The following is a 19125-nucleotide window of genomic DNA, read 5'->3' as shown; positions in this document are numbered from 1 at the left end:
TCCAGAAGGAGCTGACATTGAAAGAGCTGAATGCAATGCTCTACCTTGGTCATACCACACTGACATGGAAAGTTTTGTCACTGGAACCTAATTTGGGGTAGAACTAAAACCACTTAGAAGTTGCCACTGAATTGAGTGGGATCAGGGTCTCTCCTTTCAATCCTCTTTTCAGTTGTTCTCCATTTGCTCCTGCATTCCCAGTTGAATGCAGGATTCAACTGCAGGATTCAAATTCCCTCTTTAGGCTGGATGTTCCATCTCTCATGTTTCTGAAACATCCATGTGACGAGGAGTTTGTGTTGTGGTGCAGCTGGCTGGGAAGGCTCTGCTGCTTTGCCCTGGCAGTAGCAGTGTCTGTGACAGGAGATCTCTTTATTGTTGGTTGAGAAGGAGGACTGAAGGATGAGATTTTGCTAGCACAAAGAATATCTGAACATGAAGGATTTCTTTATGAATTGCAGCTTCCTTCCAAACTTTGCTGGGATTTTAATGCTGAATAGTTCAGAGGAGCTAAGGGTTTCATCTCTCATCTGACTCTGAGACTATCAGTGCTTTAAAAATCTTTTACAAACCCTATCAACCTTACATTTCAAGATTTCTGCCTCTACAGATTTCACGAGAAACTTGCTTCAAGGCTTCTCAGCTATTATTTTTATCAGCCTCTGGGGACAGTAGCAGAAGAGCCCTACCCAGCAAACCTTTTTCTGTTGTGAGAGTAGTAACCCAGAGCTGTAGCTAGTGGAAGTGGAGATGGTTCCTGCTGAAGTCCCAACATCTGGCATGCTTCACATCAATAGCACAGGGGCTACTCACTTGAAAAAAAAAAAAAAAGTTTTTCATGTATGTATTTGCAGGACCTCATTCCTAATGATCTAAGACACCATTTTATTACAAAATTATGCTTTCAGCTACACTGGTGCCAATGTGATATAACCCCTTTGACAACTCATTGTATTTACTTTGGCTTGCCACTAAACCAAGTTCAGTGAAATCACTGGAGGCTCTCTAGATTTACAATGGCATAACAAAAATGGGGACTCTGGAGGTGGAGAACCCATGGTCGGATGAAGACATAATAGTGCTCAGGAACTGCTGTGCTCAGCCTCTGTGAGAGGCTGCAGTAGGAAAGTTACCTACAGAGTGAGCTGAGAGTGTGTAGGTTCTGATTGGAAATGAGAGTTTTGTAGTGAAATTAAATTGTCTGGTGCAGACATTAAAGTTATAAGATCTTTCAGCCTCTGGCTGAATTCCAGGTGTTAATTTCCTCTGTCCCTCTTTATGGAAAAGACAGAGAATCCTTCTTGATACAGTGTATTTAGTTCCAGTTTTTTACTGTGCACAAAGAGGACTCAAGCTCTGTGTTTTGCTGTCCTCAGAGCTACTGTAAAGCAGTTCTGAATCTCGTCCTCTTTCCTCCATGTAGCTCCTCTGACCCATCCTGTTCCTTTATTTTATTTTATTTTTCAAGCTTGGAGGCAGGAAGTTGTCCCAAGAGGAATGTTCTGAGCCTGGCTGGAGGAGGGAGCTTTGTTGGCTTTACAGACCAGGTCATGCCACAGGGTGGGGGTATGGATCTGTAAATGAGGGAAAATGCATTCCTGAGAGACTCCCATACCCCATGTATAAGGAACCAGCAGTGTGTCCAGCCTGTGGGACTCAGAAACCACAACCTAGGGAGTCACTAAAGGGCTCTTTTAAGAAAAATGGGAGGGACATTGCTTTGAAATGTTGCAGGGTGGTTTCCTACCTGAGGAAATGTGTGACAGACTCGGCTCAGCTCCCACCAGGACCTAGCCCTGTTATCAAGTATATTTGGTTTCAGGCAACTTGCAAGAAAACAAAATTTGAATTCCTTGCTTTATTTAGTGGCTTCTGCTCAACGCCAGCTCCACGCAGCTCATCAGAAAGGCTGAAGAGGAAGGCAGTTTGTTAAGTCTCCTCTCGAATTTCTCTTTATCAGCAACATTTTGATGATCTTAAAGGCCTTTTCTAACCTAAACATTTCTATGATTCTATGATTTCAGTGTGTATCTAACTGAATCTTTCAGAGTCACATCTGCTTGTTGCAGGACAAGTCCAAAGGATGCAAGTCTACCCTTGCTGCTGGGTTTATTTGGGTGTGTAGGATCTCCATCCTCCTGTGCAGGCACTGTGTGTGTGAACTCTTTGCTGCTAGCTCCAAGCTACACCTTTTGGATTGAACTTTTATGGAATCATGATGGAAACAGAAAAGATTCTACCCATTCATACCCTTCTTTGTCTGTGACTTTGCTGATGCTTGCTTAGACACAACCCTCATAAAGAAATTGGCTGAAATTGGGGCTCAGAAGAAAGGGAGGTTTTGTGCATAGGTGTAGGGTATGTGGAAGGAGGTAGGGAGGGTAGCCTACCTACATTTTTAATAGTTTCTTTATGAGTGTGATACAGGTATTTTCCTATAATAAAACAGTAATGTTCCCAACCAGCAAGTGCTGTTCTTGGCATCTCACTTTATTCCAATTTGCTTTTCTTGCAACTGTGGGCAAGATTCATGAAAGGGCCATGCCTAACAGGTAGGTAAGAGAAGGCACTATTTTTTATACACATAAATGTCATTCCTAAATTATCTACTTTTAGAGTGCACCATATGGTTCTAGCTGATCCATGCCTCTCTCCCACCTTCTAATTGGCAGCTGCTATGAACTCCAGAAAGGTGATTAAATAGTGACTTGTTCCACTGAATCTGCAGCTGACTTGCAGCCAAAACTGAAGACAAATGAGTGCTTGCAAATATCAATATGTAAAACTGATTTAGATGTTTCCCTGAAAATGAATAAACCCCTGAAAACCATAGGTTTAATTTTTAACAATAAATGATGAATGTTAGCGCTTCCCAGGGATTTCTTCCCAACATGGCTGGAGCTTCCCCATGCTTTTTCAGAAATGTCAGAAATGCTCTTAAAGAAAATGGACCCTACAATCCATGGAAAAAGAAAAGACCTAGGAGCTGGAAGTCTGGGAATAGAAATCTACTATATTGTGTTGTTTACCTCCAGCTGACCTCAGTAATCTCATGTCATTTTCCTTTGCCTGCACATGTCTGTAAAAATCATGATCATTCTGCATCCTTCCACAACCCATGCAGGAGAACATCTGTAAAGGAAATCCAGCTGGGTCTGCACAGAGCGAAGCAGTGTCCTTGAGGGATACCTGAGTGAGCTCTGTGCTCCCTGTATGCATCCTGAGTTGTGTTATTTAGAGTTCTAATTATTCATATTTTCCATTTATCCTGTCTCATCAGCTAGACCATTTCTGATGAGGCTTTTGGTCTCATGAGGCTTTTAGTCATCTACTGAGACCAGGGCATGTAGTTCAAATCACTGTTTAGGTTCAAAGAGTAGTTTAGGTTCTAAACCTCATGTTTAATTAAAGATCAATCCTGACTTGGTTATTTCTGTTAGCAGTTGAGTTAGACCAGGTTTGATCCAGTTTCTAAATGAACAGTGACACTTGGAGCTGAGTGCTAAGCAAGACATCCATCATCAAAATGATGTGTCTATTTTCTTATCAGTCACAGGCATGACAGTAATGAACCAAATGTCATGAGATAAATAACAGAAATGACTTAGGAGTCACTGTCTCAAGAAGCTAAGGAGGAAGCATTCTTTCACTAAGATAGTTTCATTTAAAAAAAAAGAAAAAAAAATAATCACTTAGAGAAATTTGAGCTTCCAGGATTGCTCAGCCTGTTTTGCAGGTAACTGCTGATGAACAAACTTTTGCTGCTTTCTGTAATCTCTGGGAGTTATATTACCTAGGCAAACCTTTTCTCCTTTACCTGCTTGTAAGCACCTCATTTGAACCTTCCACTTCTCTGTTCTTCCCTTGGAGGAAAATGGAAGGACTGATCCTAGCTTGTCTGGTTCTAAAACTTTGGAAAAACTGCATATCAGTGCTGGATAACACTTCAACCTTCTGTTTTTTTCTGCCACAGGCTCCAAACCACTTTACAAATTAAAATCATATTGTGAAAGACAGGATCAAATCTCACATTTCAGAATGCAAGGAAAGGGCCTCTGGCTGCACATCAAAGGTTGAGGGACATCTCGGCTCCCCTTGCTCTGGAGGAAGCTTGGTCCTCCAGGGACACTTTTTCAGGTGTGCACTTTTTCTGCAGCAGCCCTGTGAATGGAAATACCTGAGTCAAATCTGTTTGTGCTTGAATCTGCTGTCAGCTCTGGAGATGACACCAAATTCATGGTTTATTTGGCCACACCACCCCGAGGTGTGCTTTTCTACAGGAGAGGTCTCTGTTTTCCCAACCAAATGCAAATTTTACCAATATTCCTGAAAGCCTTCCTTAGATTGATGGTAACAGCAAACTTCCCACCTTGCAATTCCAGGAATAGAGCAGCTGAGGTTTTCCTGTACCAGCTCCAAAGGGCCAAGACAAACCCTAATGTTGGTGGCTCCTCCAAAATTCTTCAGGAAGAATAGGATGTTTCCATCCACCACTGTATATTGACTCTCGCTATGCTTCTGACCTTAAATCATTTGATGACATCACATTGTTACTTTGAATCCATGTACAAATAAGCTGTATTTCCATTAGGGAACATAAAATGGTCCATTTTGACTCACTCTGCAAACTGTTTATGGGTTACTCGCAGCTTTCAGGCTTTTTACAAGAGAACATCCAGTGTTCATTTCCTGGCTCGGCTCCAACTGGACATGTTAACTTTGCCTAATTTCCAAGACTTTTGGTGGGAAGGCTCCATAATAGAAGCATGTTTTTTTCCACCAGGGAACTTACACCACTTCTTTTTTTTCTCTTTTTTTCTTTTTTTTTTTTTAGAGTCTATTTTTCCCAGACAAATTAAACCTACTTTTTTTATGAGCTTCTTCTAAGGGGTAGAACAGTAGCTGGCCTTGTTAGATATTAGTGCTTCTGTTCGGAAGGGTGATCGTGTAACTGCAGGGCCTCAGTATTTTACACTTTCTGGAGTTCATTAACCAGAGGCTTCTGTATTTGAACCTGTAACGTTTTTTGAGCTGGACGAGACCCAGAAAGCGAAATCAATCCAGTCCCGTAGCACAGAACTAATTGTCATCAGAGCCAAATGTGCAAATATACAAGAAGTGTAGAGGAGCAGAGGCAGGGGGGAAATTGAGGGCTTTCTATTTTTTCTTTCTTTTTTTTTTTTTAGGGTATTATGTTGCTGAAAAGTTTTCACATGCTTCCTCACTGACATAAAAGACAAAATTGAAAATATATTTCCTATACCTGAATATCTCCAGCAAACGGAGGGGGTTTTATATCCCCACATTCATCTAATTCAATGCTTTCTGCTTAAGTCATGTATTTGACCACATATTGGGCTGGGTAGGAGTTGGAGATTTCCCCCCTTGTCAAATCTTGCAATGTCACCAGATAATTCAAGAAAAGAAGCACCTTCCTCCAGCCCAAGCACATGAGGAGAAGGCAGCTCTGTCATCCAGCTCCTCCTCACCCCTTGGAGAAAATGGAGACTCTCAAAATATTAATATTAAACAATCCCTGATTAATTCTCCAAGGAATAGGGTAGCATCTGGCCCAAAGGGGCATCTGCATGAATTGGTGAGGTCCATGAACCCACTTGTGATGCACCTCTGGTCCTGCGTCATAGACCCATAGAATGGTATGGGTTAGAAGGGACCTCTGAAGATCATCAAGTCCAACCCCCTTGCCAAAGCAGGATCACATAGGGCAGGTGGATCTTGAAAGTTTTCAGAGAAGGAGACTCTGTAACCTCTCTAGGCAACCCGTTCCAGTGCTCTGTCACCCTTGCAAAAAAGTTTTTCCTCATGTTGAAGTGGAACTTCCTGTGCTCTAGTTTGCATCTATTGCCCTTTATCCTGTCTCAGGAAACCATTCAGTGTCCTGAATGTGACATTTTGCAGGGAGCGTTGTGCCTCCAGGATCGAAAATCTCCTGCCTCTTGGCCATGATGGCTCAAAGGGAAGCTCAAAGTCCCTTTTAATACTAATTTGCAGAGCACTAGTTAATACCTATCAGAACTTTTAATCCTCATAAAGTCTTTGACATGACGGTGAAGAGTGGAATCTCCATCCAATGACAATATTATCTGGATGGTAGAGGAAAGCTCCCATCCTCTGATCAATACCCAATTTACTTCACAAAAAGCTTCCCAAAAGCTGAGTTTAGCCAAAATTAAATGACGTTATTCATCCTGGAGATGAAGAGGTTATTAATAGAAATGCAACCATCAAGTTATCTCCCGTTGCGACTTGCAGGTGACTTGGAGGGGTCTATGTCTAATCTAAACAGATCCTTTCTCAATAAATATGACTATATTTAATTCATATACATTTTAAAAACTCCAAGGATGCTTCCAGAGAAGAGTTTTTGTTGGTTTTGGTCTGTTTTTTTTTTTTCTTCTTTTTAAGGTGTTGCCATATGGTTTTAATTTCTCTGCAATATATAGAGTAGCTTGTTCAGTGAGCAAGCCGTGCCAAACACGGCATGTCAAGATAGCTGAATATGTAATTTAACATCTAGTCTTTTCCTATAGTAACTCTTTACTAATACAGTGCTCCCAACTGGAAAATCAAATGAACAGTCAAAGGATGAAATCTAAAATATTTATTATTTACTGGACATGGAAAAGAAAATATACTTTTTATTATTATTATTATTTCCTCTAGGCATTACACCCGTATCGAATAATTTTTGACAGCCCTTTGCAAAGCAGTAAATAGAAAGCAGTTATATATTTAGCAAGTTAGACAAATAAACCACATGGATTAAAGGGCATGGAATATTCTCTGGAAAGATAAAAGCTTAACCCTCCCCACCCCCAACCTCCCCCAAATTACAACACTGGCACAAAAAAAAAAAGCTCCAACTATGCTGCCTCAGTGAAATTAATGAAATGCATCATTTAGAGCTGATTTCATGACCACTGGCATTCATATCCTTCTCTCTATCTCTGTTATGTGTTTATTTTCATGACTCAAATATGAGTGTACTGGGTAATTAAAAGTGAATCTTACATTAGGGACCACCACTTCAGCAAAACATTTTCTGTGTAACTATAAACTCAAAAGTCATCCATATATTTGCCAGCACTGCGGTTGGTCCATTTTCACACTATTATTATTTTGTCTCTGAACTCCTGTGTTTATAAAATAGGGATAGAAACACAGACTAAATATAAATCCAATCGTCTTTGCACCAGAGAAGCTAAAAAAAAAAAAAAAAAAAGAAAAAGAAAAATAGCAGCCTGAATTCAGAATATTCCCCCAAAAAAACTTGTAAGGTGCCTAAAGGTTTCTTAGGTATAAACTTGAAATAGTATTTTTTTGTCATTAGAAGGGACTGGAGAGAGTTACAAATATTATAAGGATGATAAAACTACTTATGAATTAGTCTGGTGATTTATCCATGTGGGATTCTTTGCCCTTCAGGGATGGGTGGAGGGAAGTCTCACAGCTGTGCGCATCATGGTCTGTCCCAGGATCTTTTCCCTACTGCTCCAAATGGATAGATACATTGATGTGGATTAAATTATAAATAGAAACCCAGCACCATTCTAGTTGTGATAAAATTTGGTCAGGTTTATTCATATCAGGGTCTGAGAGCACTGAGGTCATGGATGGCTCTTCCCTTAACACTGTACCAGTTAGTGCACGAAACTGGACAGCATATTTCTGCCTGGGGGAAAAAAAGTGATGCTGAGCAAACACTTTTCAATGGCCAAATAGTCTGGAATGCAGGGGAAAAAAAAAAAGGGGGGGGGGTTTAATAAGTCACATTAAAGATAAATAGCAAAATTTTTCATGTTCCTTTTAATGTTTCATCGATAAATGGCTCTACACAAAGTATAAATTACAATATGCTTCCTGCTACAAGTCTCCACATTCTCCATATCTTGCAACCCATCTGCAAATGCAGAGGATAATCATTATTATCTGCAATAATTATATTTGCAAAGACTGCTTGCTTGTAAGACAGCTCCCCAGAGATGTTGCTGAATCCCCATCTCTGGAGCTGTTTAAAAGATGCAGAGATGTGGTGCTGAGGGCCATGGTTTAGCACCAGACTTGGCAGAGTTAAATAACGTTTGGCCTCAATGATCTTAAAAGTCTTTTCCAACCAAAATGATTCTGTGATTCTATGATTCTTTGACTTTGCAGAAAACACTGTCTTGCAGCTTGCAGTGCTGAAAAGGAGAGTTAAAATGAAAAGGAAGGAGGCAAAATTGATGAGGATGTCTATGTGAGCATGTGTGGGCACCTCTGCATGTCTAAAGTCACTGTGGAGCTGCTGGGACTGGTTCGTGGTTTGAGCCTTACAAAATCACACAGAATTACACAGTGTGGTGGGGATTGGAAGGGACTTCTGAAGACCATCTAGTCCAACTCCCCAGCTAGAGCAGATTCACCCAGGAGCACTTCCCAGGTGGGTTTTAAATGCCTCTGGAGATGGAGACTCCACAACAGGCATTGCTTGTGCTCCTGGCAGCAAGGAGCTTGGGCGTAAACCTTGTGATTCCACTGAGATGTCAGAATCAAGCCTGGGAAAAAAAAAAGTGAGGTGCAAAGATTGTTTCTGATGTTTAGTCACAACCATGTCAAGAGGACAATTTGAAATCAACAAGGCCAAACAGGAATATGTTGGTAAACTGACCCTGTTTTCAGTTTGTTTGTTGAGTTCTTGGGAAGGAAAGGGCAAGTTTCCTTTAATGCAAATAAATAAATACATCTGGAGAGGTATTTTCACCACTCTTCTCTTGACTTTGAATCCTGATGTTGAAAGTATAACATCCACAAGTGAACTCTCCTCTTGCTCTTGCACAACCACCTGTCTATTCTGGGCCTGTGGGCACACTTTGAGTACAATAGCCTTCCCTTTTTGGAGCTGCTTTCCTACCAAGTATATACAGGTGCAAGACTTTTTGTACCCTCACTACTGTCAACTCAGCCACCACCAGGCGGATCACAGCCCATGAGCCTGGTTTAGACTGTGGAGGTGATTTCTGCGGCCAAGATCAGGGCATGGCATTGGGAGAGCTGCTTTGACCTTGGCTTTGTTCCATATCTCCTGACGTATCTAGGGCGCAGCGTGCTGTAAAGTAATCAAATCCAGCAAAGGATCGGAAAAACATTTGTGTAATTATTGAGTCATTTATTGGGGTAAACATGCAATTAATCACAAGCAAGTATTAATCATCCTTGTATGTTTGCACAGTCCTATATATATTGTCTGTGATCTTGTTATGAGTGTAGGAAAATGCAGCAGAAGAAAGTCACCATTCATTGCCGGTCGCTGCCACTCGCTCTGCACCTTCCCTGCTAGCTGGTGTGGGAGGGACCTCCAAGATTAGAGCAGCCACTGGGGAGCTATTTGTCTAAACACTCTGTATTGGATTTAAATTTATATCACATCTAACTTGTGATCTAATACTCCTGACAGCTCTTTCTCTGGATGAGAAGTGGTATTCGTATCCTGCCCTGGATGTTTTGTGACACGAACCGATGTGTGTTAGCCTTACACCTCTTTCTGTGGCTATGCTGATGAATATGCTCAACCATTCCATCATGTCCTGGAAGCCAATGAGAGGTAGACAGAATTTTTGCAGTCAGTGTCACAGCCTTCATCACAAAGCATGGCGTGCAGAGCTTGTGCTTTATGCTACACCCCCCTGATCTGCTCTTTCTTCCCTGCCTTGGCTTCTCGTGGCCAGACCCCCATCTCCTCGCTTCTCAGCCTCCTTGGAAAGCAAAACCACGGGAGCAAACTGAGACAACACTATTTGCATCTGCCTGCAGCCTCCCATGGCGCCTGCAACTGGAGAGCGGCTGCAGAACATAGAGGTCTTTCTACAAAGCAAAGCCAGCGGAAATCGCCACCAATGCTAATTCAAAACAGAATGAGATGGCCACAGTGCAGGGCCTTGAGAGAGCACACAAAGAAGGCCTTTTCTTGTTCACAGGGTGCTGACAGTATGGGCGAGAGTCCATCCTGTGCAGCTGATGTGAGGAACAGCACATCCTTAAATCTCAACACCTGGGCACAACTCAGGAGACCTCAAGGAGAAACTTAGAAGGTTTCTGCGAGTGACACTGGGGAGATCCCGAGAGGTTTCGGCAGCTGGCCAGGCAAATAGCTGCTAAAGTAAGGGGTTTTAAATGAACTTTGGGATCTCTAGAAAGGCTCATTTATCAATGTAAACAAAGTTTAGCTGTTTAATAAATCTGTTTTCTTTACCTCCCTTTCATCAGGCATTGATATTATGGCTGATGGCTTCCAGAATGTGATCAGCTGCTATGTTCTTGTGTGCTGTGTGCCATTGGTCAAATAAAGATGAGGTAAAGGGAGGGTTTTTATCATTTCTTTTAAATAGTAGCTCAGTTTGGCCTATGTGTGCTTAGCATTCTTCTTTTTATTCCATTTCAGTGCTGCATCTCTTCTAGGGATGCGTAAACTGCTATGGAAAAAGATGATGTGGCCAAACCTAACCTCAGCCCAAACACTGACATCAACCCAAACATTTTTGAAGGTCAGTGTTAGTTTGGATAAGTAACCCATCTACCCAGCCATAAGTAGGGCTGGTTAGAAAATGGATTTTCCACCTTCTAAAAAATTTGGAGATTGTATCTCTGCTTGTAATCACCGTTTTTGGAAAGCTAAAATTTTGACACTCTTTGCCAAAACCAAGACAAATCCATTTGAGTGGCAATTTTATTAGCATTGTGTCACCTCACTTTTTATTTGGATTTTTTTTTGTTTTTTGGGGAGGTAAATTTTAATATAGAGAAGAAAAATGATCCACAAAATACTGGCAAAGGAGTGATTGGTGTAGTAAATCCACCTCCTTCAAGCTAGCTGGTCTCTCTTTGTGTGATTGTTATAATATATAGAACTACATCTCTTGTGAGTTTGCCCATGGGAAGGGAGGACCTTGCAGCCCCTCGTTTCTGTGCTTGACTGGTTCCAGAGGTCCTGCCAGACTAGCAGCTGGGCTAGGAAGAGCAGACAGCATGGCCAAGACTTGTGCTTGGTGTGACACCATTGCTAATGAGACCAAGAAGGCTACCAGGAGGTAGAGAAGTGGATGAGAGAAATGATGGCCAAGTGCCATCCCAATGAATCAAGAAGGTGTATTGTAACAGCTGATAATGTAGAACCATACAAGAGAGAACCAAGGTATCAGAGAAGAGACTGCTATAAAACCTTTCTAAAAAATGAAGAAATATTTGTATGAGCAACCCAGCTGCTGGGGCTTGTTCAAGCAGGATCTCCCAGGGCTCAGGTGGGCAGCTTCTCTCTGATGGCAAGGCTATGTCAAGGAGCTCAGCCACAGCACTGCCAGGCACAACAGAGAGAGACTGAAGGAAATTTCAAGTGCTTTTAGCTGGAATAAGCCTGGCTGTAAGATTGGTTTAGTTTTTGTGGTGTGTTTGCTGTGAAAACTGGAGCCATTTGAGCAAAAAGTGATTCCACTGAGAGAAATGGTTATGATTTTGTGTGTTTTTATGAGCTCGTGGTTGTCATCCTAAAACACAGGGCATGCTCAGGAAGGTTGACTTTGGGCAAAAGTGAATTGGAAAAAAAAAACTGGTAAGAAAAATATTGGCCTTTTTTTAGTAGGTTTGAAATAATAATAATATAAAAGAATGTTCTTCAGGAGGTCTCTTTTCACTCACAAATTGAAAATGAGACCAAAATAATCATGAAGGCAAATTCAGATACTTCCCTGTCTTTTCCCAAAGTGTTAATTTTATTTTTTTAATGAACATTTAATTAGATACTGGGGGGGGGAAGGGGCGGGGCGGGGAGGGGGGAAAGGGAAGCAAATAAATGAGACCCCAGCAACTCAATACTGAGCTTTGTGTATAAAGGAAACTCCATGAAATGGGAATGAGGTTAAATAGTTCAATTATTGTCCATTGCTTCCATGTTTGAGGAGTGCAACTGTTTGAAATTGTTTAAGTAGTTAGTAAGGTGATCGTAACATTTACCAGCAAATGACATAAATCCAGAATTAATTATAATGGCTTAAATGGTTAAAAAGAAAAGGGATCATTGGTCCTGTGGTTTATTGTGAACTGTCAGGATAATGGAATTTTAATCAGGCTGTTTATTTTAGGAAGGATTAATTGCATGGCATGATGCAGAGAAATACAGTGACTAACTCTGCAAACTGAGCTGGCTGCATGATTTTATTAAAGCAGATCAGTTGTAGCATCTTAATTTCCTTAGACATGTTTATGGGGAGCCATTTGTTTTGTCAAGATTCTTTCCTGACTCTTGGAGCTGCTGAAAATGGAAGTATTTGCTGAGACCATCGCCTGGGCATCCATCACCATCTCACCTGCTCTGGCCCTGGACATGGGATTCAGGGGGGTTGTGTGGAAAACTATGTCAGGGAGTTGCTCAGGGCTGGCTTATGGACATGTATAATGATCATCTGGGTTCTGCTCTGGTGAGACCTCAACTCAGCTTTGGGGCCCCCAACACAAGAGGGACATGGCAATTGTACCCTCCATCCCCATCTGACACCCCAGTACCTTTATCTTCAGTGAAGACAGGGGAAATCAGTGGCCCAGCCCATCCTTTACCCATCAGCTTTTCTTCAGCACCACCTTAGCATAAACACATCTTTTCCCAGGTGTTTTCTAGGTGGGTGCAGTTGATCTTCCCCGTGTGCATCCAGGCCTTCTCCTTGGCATTCAAACTCAGAAGAGCTGTGACATGATTTGGGGGTTGCAAAACTTTATGTAGCTTATTTACCTTCTAAAACAAAAGCTCAAGCACTTTGCTTTTGACTTGTAGCCAAATCCTAGGAGGCTGTGTGGAAATTGCAGCTGGTTGCTAACAGTTGTGCCACACCTTCTCTTTGTTTCCAGCTGCTTTTCTTTTTCTAATTAGAGGGAAAGGAGATATTTTAATTTGTTTAATATTAAGACAGGGTTTCCATTCCCAAGCTATTGGTTAGGAAGCTATTATTAGGCTGTATCCATCAGCTGGTCTAAATTAGAAGTTGGATATGAGTTGGAGTTTTCCTTGTCTGCTAAAATAAAGTGACACAAAGCAAGGAAGATGGAAACAAGGTTTACAAGGAGCATCTCTTCTCCTTCCTCATTTGAGAAGGACAGAAAGTGTGGTGGTGAACCTGGCAAGTGTGGCTGTTGAGAAAAGCAAAAGTGTCTGAGCTGCAGAGGGCAAATATTTCTACCAAGAGTGCTGCAAGAGTGAGCTCAGACTGGGAATCAGGACTCAAACAGCCATGCCTGCAGCCCCCAAGCTCCTGCATAGTGCTTGTGATGGCCCTAGTGCAGAGTCAGCCATATGGGTGGGTTCCATCCCTTACCAACCCAGCTGATGCATGAAGCTGTTGCTTTAGATCCTGCCCTATGCCTGCATAGAGCAGCAGAAGAAACACGAGGACATGGTTTGGTGGCTGTGGTGGTCTTAGGTTGACTTTTGGCCTCAATAATCTTGGAGGTCTTTTCCAACCAAAACAATTCTGTGATCCTATGGTTCTAATGCTGCATATAGAAGTTGAAAGAAAGGAAGTTTTGCTTAATTCTGCTGTTAAGAATGTATTTATCTATTTTTGGGTCAGTACCCATGCCACTTCTAGATACACTTAGAGTTTAAATTACTCACAGGAGGCACATTATCTGTTCAAAGACTTTTAATTGAAAGATTTATTTCCTTTGAAATGCATTTTTAGAGAATCAAAGCCCCTGTGTATTGCCATCTCTAGGTATTATATTCAGCTTTGCAGTGAAAATGAATGCAATTCCTGATCTTTTCCTAGGGCTTCAGAACTTCGACATGCTCTCTTTGAATTCAGGACAATTATTTTTCTAGAAATTGAAACGGATTGCCTGGCATCAATTCTAGAAATCAACTAAGCAGTTAAAAGTTTTACAGTTCCTGAAAATCTTGAAAAGCACAAAACTCTCTGTTTTTAAGAATTAGGCTGACTTCTCATTTTCTTTATCCATGCTTCATAGTTGGATCAATTGAGCAACAAAAATGGACAGGAGTAGAATAAAGAAGGAAAAAGGCTTCAGGGTGAAAACTCCACAACTTCTAATTCTCACTACATCCCCCAGTCCACTCTGCAGTGCATGGTACCATGGTCTGTGACACTGCTGCCTGCTATCAATATGAATAGAGCTTTGTCCCATACATTTGGAGTTTCCTTCTCACCACAAATGTTTTGAAAAGCAATTAAGTTATTTAAAAAGCAGCCAACATGCCTACCAGTTAACAGTAGTTAAATTTAAAGTGAATAACTATAAGCTGTTATTTTTTGGAAAGATCAGGCCATAATCAATGTACACTGCTACTTGCATGAAGTGAAACTGTGTTTGTGTTTTAATGTTGCTTTTGCATTCAAGAGGTCTCTATCCTGGCCCAAATTAGCTATTTGTAGTTTTTACAAGTGGGAGAGAAAGAGTCAAAGCTGCAATTTGATCTAAAGCTGGGGATTAGCTTTATACACTTGGAATTTCACCGCAATCAAGTATGAAGTGGGAAAACCAGAACCAATAATCAGCTTTCAGTATCATTTATGTTCTTGGGAGTGATGATTTCTTACAGATCCACATATATTCTCACATCCATATGCATATGCATATGTATTTGCATTAAAGGACTGAAATTCTCTGAAGTATCTGTCCCTGTCTTGGAAAGATCTGGATGATCTTATTGCCATGGTCTCCATACTTGCTTTTTTTTCCTGGTTTCCTCTGATTTCTTCTGAACTGTTGCTCTCTGCCAAGACATAACACTGGTAAGGTGGGTGTTGCTCTGATCCAGTTTGGGAATTTCTCTCCCCTTCATCAGAATTAGTTCCAATTGAGTCACCTTTCCAGTGTAGTCAGCAGAAGCCTATTTATCACAATTCCCCAGAAATAAGGCAGATTGAAATTAATATTCATGAGTTGGTTAAAAAAAACACCAACATGAAAAGTCACCTTTTTTTTTTTTTTTTTTTTCTCAAATGTAGCTTTTATAGTAAGACATCATCCCTAGTTATTGCCAAAGAACAAACTCAGGCAGTTGCATGTGCAGAGCAAAGAAAAAAAAAAGCAACCAAAAATAAAAGTCAGAGAAAACAGAACTACAGGGAGCTGGGGCAGTAGGTTGACTTTTTTTGCTTCTTCTTCTTCTTTTCTCTCTCTAAAATAAAATTATTTGTTTAGTTTGAAAGACAATACCCAGCTGGGCTGCAGGGAGTGTGCTCAGTGAGCTAATGCAGGCAGCTGGCATAACCACAATGAGCAGAGCTGCACCCTTCCAAGAGGAAACCCAGCTCAGATGACAATATAAGTTACTCAAAACAAATAGCAATGAAATGGAGTGGAAGAGAGTTCTCCACTTGAATTACTATAATGTTCCATTTATAGTTTCAGGCTTCTCATAGGCTGTGATTATAAAATGTTGGCTGGCATCTACCAAAAAGGAAAGGAAATATTCTCTTGGAGGTAAAGGATCTGGATTATCAAGTGGATTTTGATTTGATATCAATAATAAATCACTACTAGGCTAATTTCATAGCAGCTAGGATGTAAAATACACCCATTAGCAGCGTTGTAGGATGTCCTAAACTTAGACTGCACACTCTCTTCTCTGTACAGCACCTTGCACTGCTGTGTCCATGCTTGCAAGGAGCTTTTTGGGGCCCTTCGGTCCGTGATAGTGTTTGACATTGGTTCGGATTCAAACCAAAATGCTGCTTTAGACCAGAGGAGAGGAGGAATTTTTTTTATTAGGATGACAAAATGGGGCACAAAATGGGCACTGTTGAAGCACTGCTTCACCTCAGACGTATTTTGAGTGAGGAACTTCACTGCAAACAAAAACTCCTGCAAATAGGTTGGACCCCAGCAAAATGGTATTTTCTGTTGAGAAACTCTTCCTGCTGACTGTCCTTGTCACTTTTGATCTATTCTGCCTCGGGTAGAAACTTTTGGAGGCAGCTGCAGCAAAGCTGCTGTGCTGCCAAGCCCTGTCCTCTGGGTCACTGTGCAGGATGGTGTAAGGAAGCACAGAGCTCCTGTGGTGATTATTTTTTCAACAAAGGAAAACACTCAAAAGGTAAATGTTTGAAAGCAGTAGTCATCTTGAAGAGCAATGACAAAGTGGCTGCTTTGGTTCAAAACAAAACAAAACACAACTGCCACATTTTTTACTTTTGTCAGGAGGGCTGTCCAAGGGGGAGAGGTGAATTGTGTGGAAGCAAAAGAAAATAGAAATCAAAGACAGGGAGAAAAAGAAGGATGGGAAATCATCAGAAGATAGATGATAATTAATGAGTAGGAAGGCCACTCTGTCATGAAGAGCTGCTCTAATGTGCTCTCTTCCTGCCTCTGTATATAAAAACATTTTTTGTCAGACATGCTTGACTCAAGTCACATGGAAATATCCTTAGCAGCAGCTCTCTTGCAGGAGCCTGACTCAAATGCCATGTGCTGGTTTATGGCTTCACAGCCCTATCCTCATGTGCCTGGGTGCATCGGTGCAGCCCTGCTTTCTCTGCTCCATCTGCAACTTCAGTCCCTGCCTTGGCTCGGGTGGCACGTGGAGATGTGTGATGGAGCCTCTAAAACTCCATGATTACATCTGAGGAAGTGGAAAAAAGGAAAAACAAAACAGTTGATGGTGTGCAGAAAGCTCAACATGAGCCCTGCTGGGCTTCTGATTCTCTGGGATGGTGGATCCAGGCTGTGCATCTGCTACTGGAGGCTGTATTTTATCTTTCTCCAAGTCCATAGAGGGCCATCTCAGGTCATAAACTGGACCCCTTCAGACTGTGTCCTGACTGCTGAGCACCACATTATTTTCCCTTGCCATGGTCTAAGACAAGGGCCAGGAGGTGCTCCTGTGGGGAAGGCTGACAATTTATTATTGACCTTCTCTGCCATCAATTTTGCTATTCCTTCCCCAAAGAAGTTCCAGCACACTGCTGTACATCCATATGAAAGTGCATGGTCCTAGTGTGATGTTCACTGAGTCTCAGCAAAAAACCCTCCATTATTCCTGGCATGTGTCAAATCTGCCCCTTTGGATGGGAATCAGGAAGCACAGGAGTAGAGCAGTGCTGCATCACCATTCTCTGGGATGGAGTGGGGAGCAAGACAGGAGAGAAGGGTGTAAAAAAGCAAATCTGCCACCAGCATTTTGATAAACTTTACTCCCAAGTATGCAAACTAGTTAAATGGAAAGGGCAATTTAAAGCTACAGAAATATCCCCAACTGCTTGCTTTGGATGCTGGGAGGGTTGTCCCCCAAGCTCAGTAGCAGTTGGAAATGATGCATCCCCTTCCTGCGACATGACCAGCAGTTAATCCCTGCCAGATAAACAGCGTGGCTGCTCCGCTGGCAAAGCCAACAGTCGGGGAAGAGACACCCAGAGGATACACATGGAAGCTCCATTCAGTGGCTGATGGCTGATGGGTGCCATTCCTTTCCCCGCTCTGAGCACAAGGCTGTTGGCAGTGCTGGCAGCCCCACGGACCCCAGCAGTGCCCGGGAGGGGCTGAGCTTTCCTCCCCAAGTGCAATCTGCGGTTTTCTCTCCTTGGCCGTGTTCCCCACAGTGCCTGCAGTTACCTGCGGAAACCAAAAGCACTGGTCTAGGCAGGCGGCTGTCTCCGCAGTCCCTGTGTAGACAAGCGGAGCCAGAGGGCTGATCCCCTGGCCCCAGCACACAGCCTTCCTTTCAGCACCTTCCCCTTACACAAAGACTAACTTATCCCACCTTTCCCCCCCCACCACCCCCCTGCTCTCTCCCTCTGTCTCTGCTCCCCGTAGCCCTCGCAATGAAAAGCCCTCCACGCGCAGGCTAATAAAAAGTCCTGTGCCACCTCCTCTCCCCCTCCCTTCCCACCCAGACCAGCGCTGCCAAAAAGGAGGGGAAAAAAGGGAGAGTGGAGGCTGTGGGGAGTTAAAGCTGGAACTCATTTAGCAAAAGGGACTTTAGTTAACAAGAAAGTTACCCATCATGAACTGCCGGTAACACCTCGAGTGATCCTAAATCCATTACCCAGAGACTTAGCCCTGGCTGAGTTTGATTTTATGAACTGTGAGGCTGCTATGTTGAAAGTCTGCAAATTGGACATAAATTGGGCTGCAGAAGGTTGGGGAACCAAAAGGGTCAGGGTTTTTCTTGCTCTGGTGACGTAAGAGGCATTGGCCACAGATTTGCACGCTCCAGTGAAGAAGCTGTTGATGAGACACTCTCAAAGACAGCAGCTGGACAAGGAGGGAAAACTCAGGAGACCTCCAGTCTGTGATTTTTGGCTTTGCTGCTACATCACCTGTACAAGGATGGGCAAACTGCTGCACTTGCTGTGTCTCAGATCCTTCCCTTGTACATCTTGTGAGTTTTCACTCTCTTTATTCATGTGCTGTCTTCACCACCTCGCTTCGTTTTGTTTTCATTGTGGTTTAGTCTCCAAAATACTGTGACACACTTTGGTGAAATACTGAAAGCTGCTCCACGTGTTCCCAGAACAGCACAGAGATGCTGCTACTGCACTGCCAGAGCAGGATGGAAGAGCTGCTGCCTCGATGGGGTGCTGCAGCTTTTGCTGGTACAAAGTGAAGGGCTGCTCTGCACCAGACTGCTGCACAGGCAGCCTCAGCATAGCCTCTTTTCTCCTGTACTCTCTGAGTCTCAGACAAGGTGTGCAATTTTCAAAATGCAGAAGCTCCAAACTCAGTCTCAGGTTATCTTACATCCTCAGGTAATTTATGCAAAACCAGCTGAGATGGAGCACAGCAAGGCACAGCAGAGGCTGGTGAATTTTGGTGGGAAATAGAGCAGGTTTCAGGCCACTAGAGGCACAGGCAAGAGATGAAGTTGTCTTGATGTTATCACAGAATCAGTAATGCTGGAAAAGACCTCCAAGATCACCTTCTACCCAGCATCTCCATGACCAGTAGACCATGTCCCAAAGTACCACATATACTCATTTTTTTTTTTTTAACACCTCCAGGAATGGTGACTCCACAGCTTCCCTTGGCAGCCTGTTCCAATGCCTCCCCAGCAGCAGTGTTGCCACACTTTGCTCCACCCTGAAACGTAGAGGTTTGGTAGGGGTTTGCTTCATTGTTCTGGTT

The sequence above is a fragment of the Indicator indicator genome, chromosome 29, assembly GCF_027791375.1.
Source record: "Indicator indicator isolate 239-I01 chromosome 29, UM_Iind_1.1, whole genome shotgun sequence".
In the NCBI taxonomy this organism is placed as follows: domain Eukaryota; kingdom Metazoa; phylum Chordata; class Aves; order Piciformes; family Indicatoridae; genus Indicator; species Indicator indicator.
The sequence above is the reverse complement of the archived record's forward strand: the minus strand, read 5'-3'. Positions refer to the sequence as shown.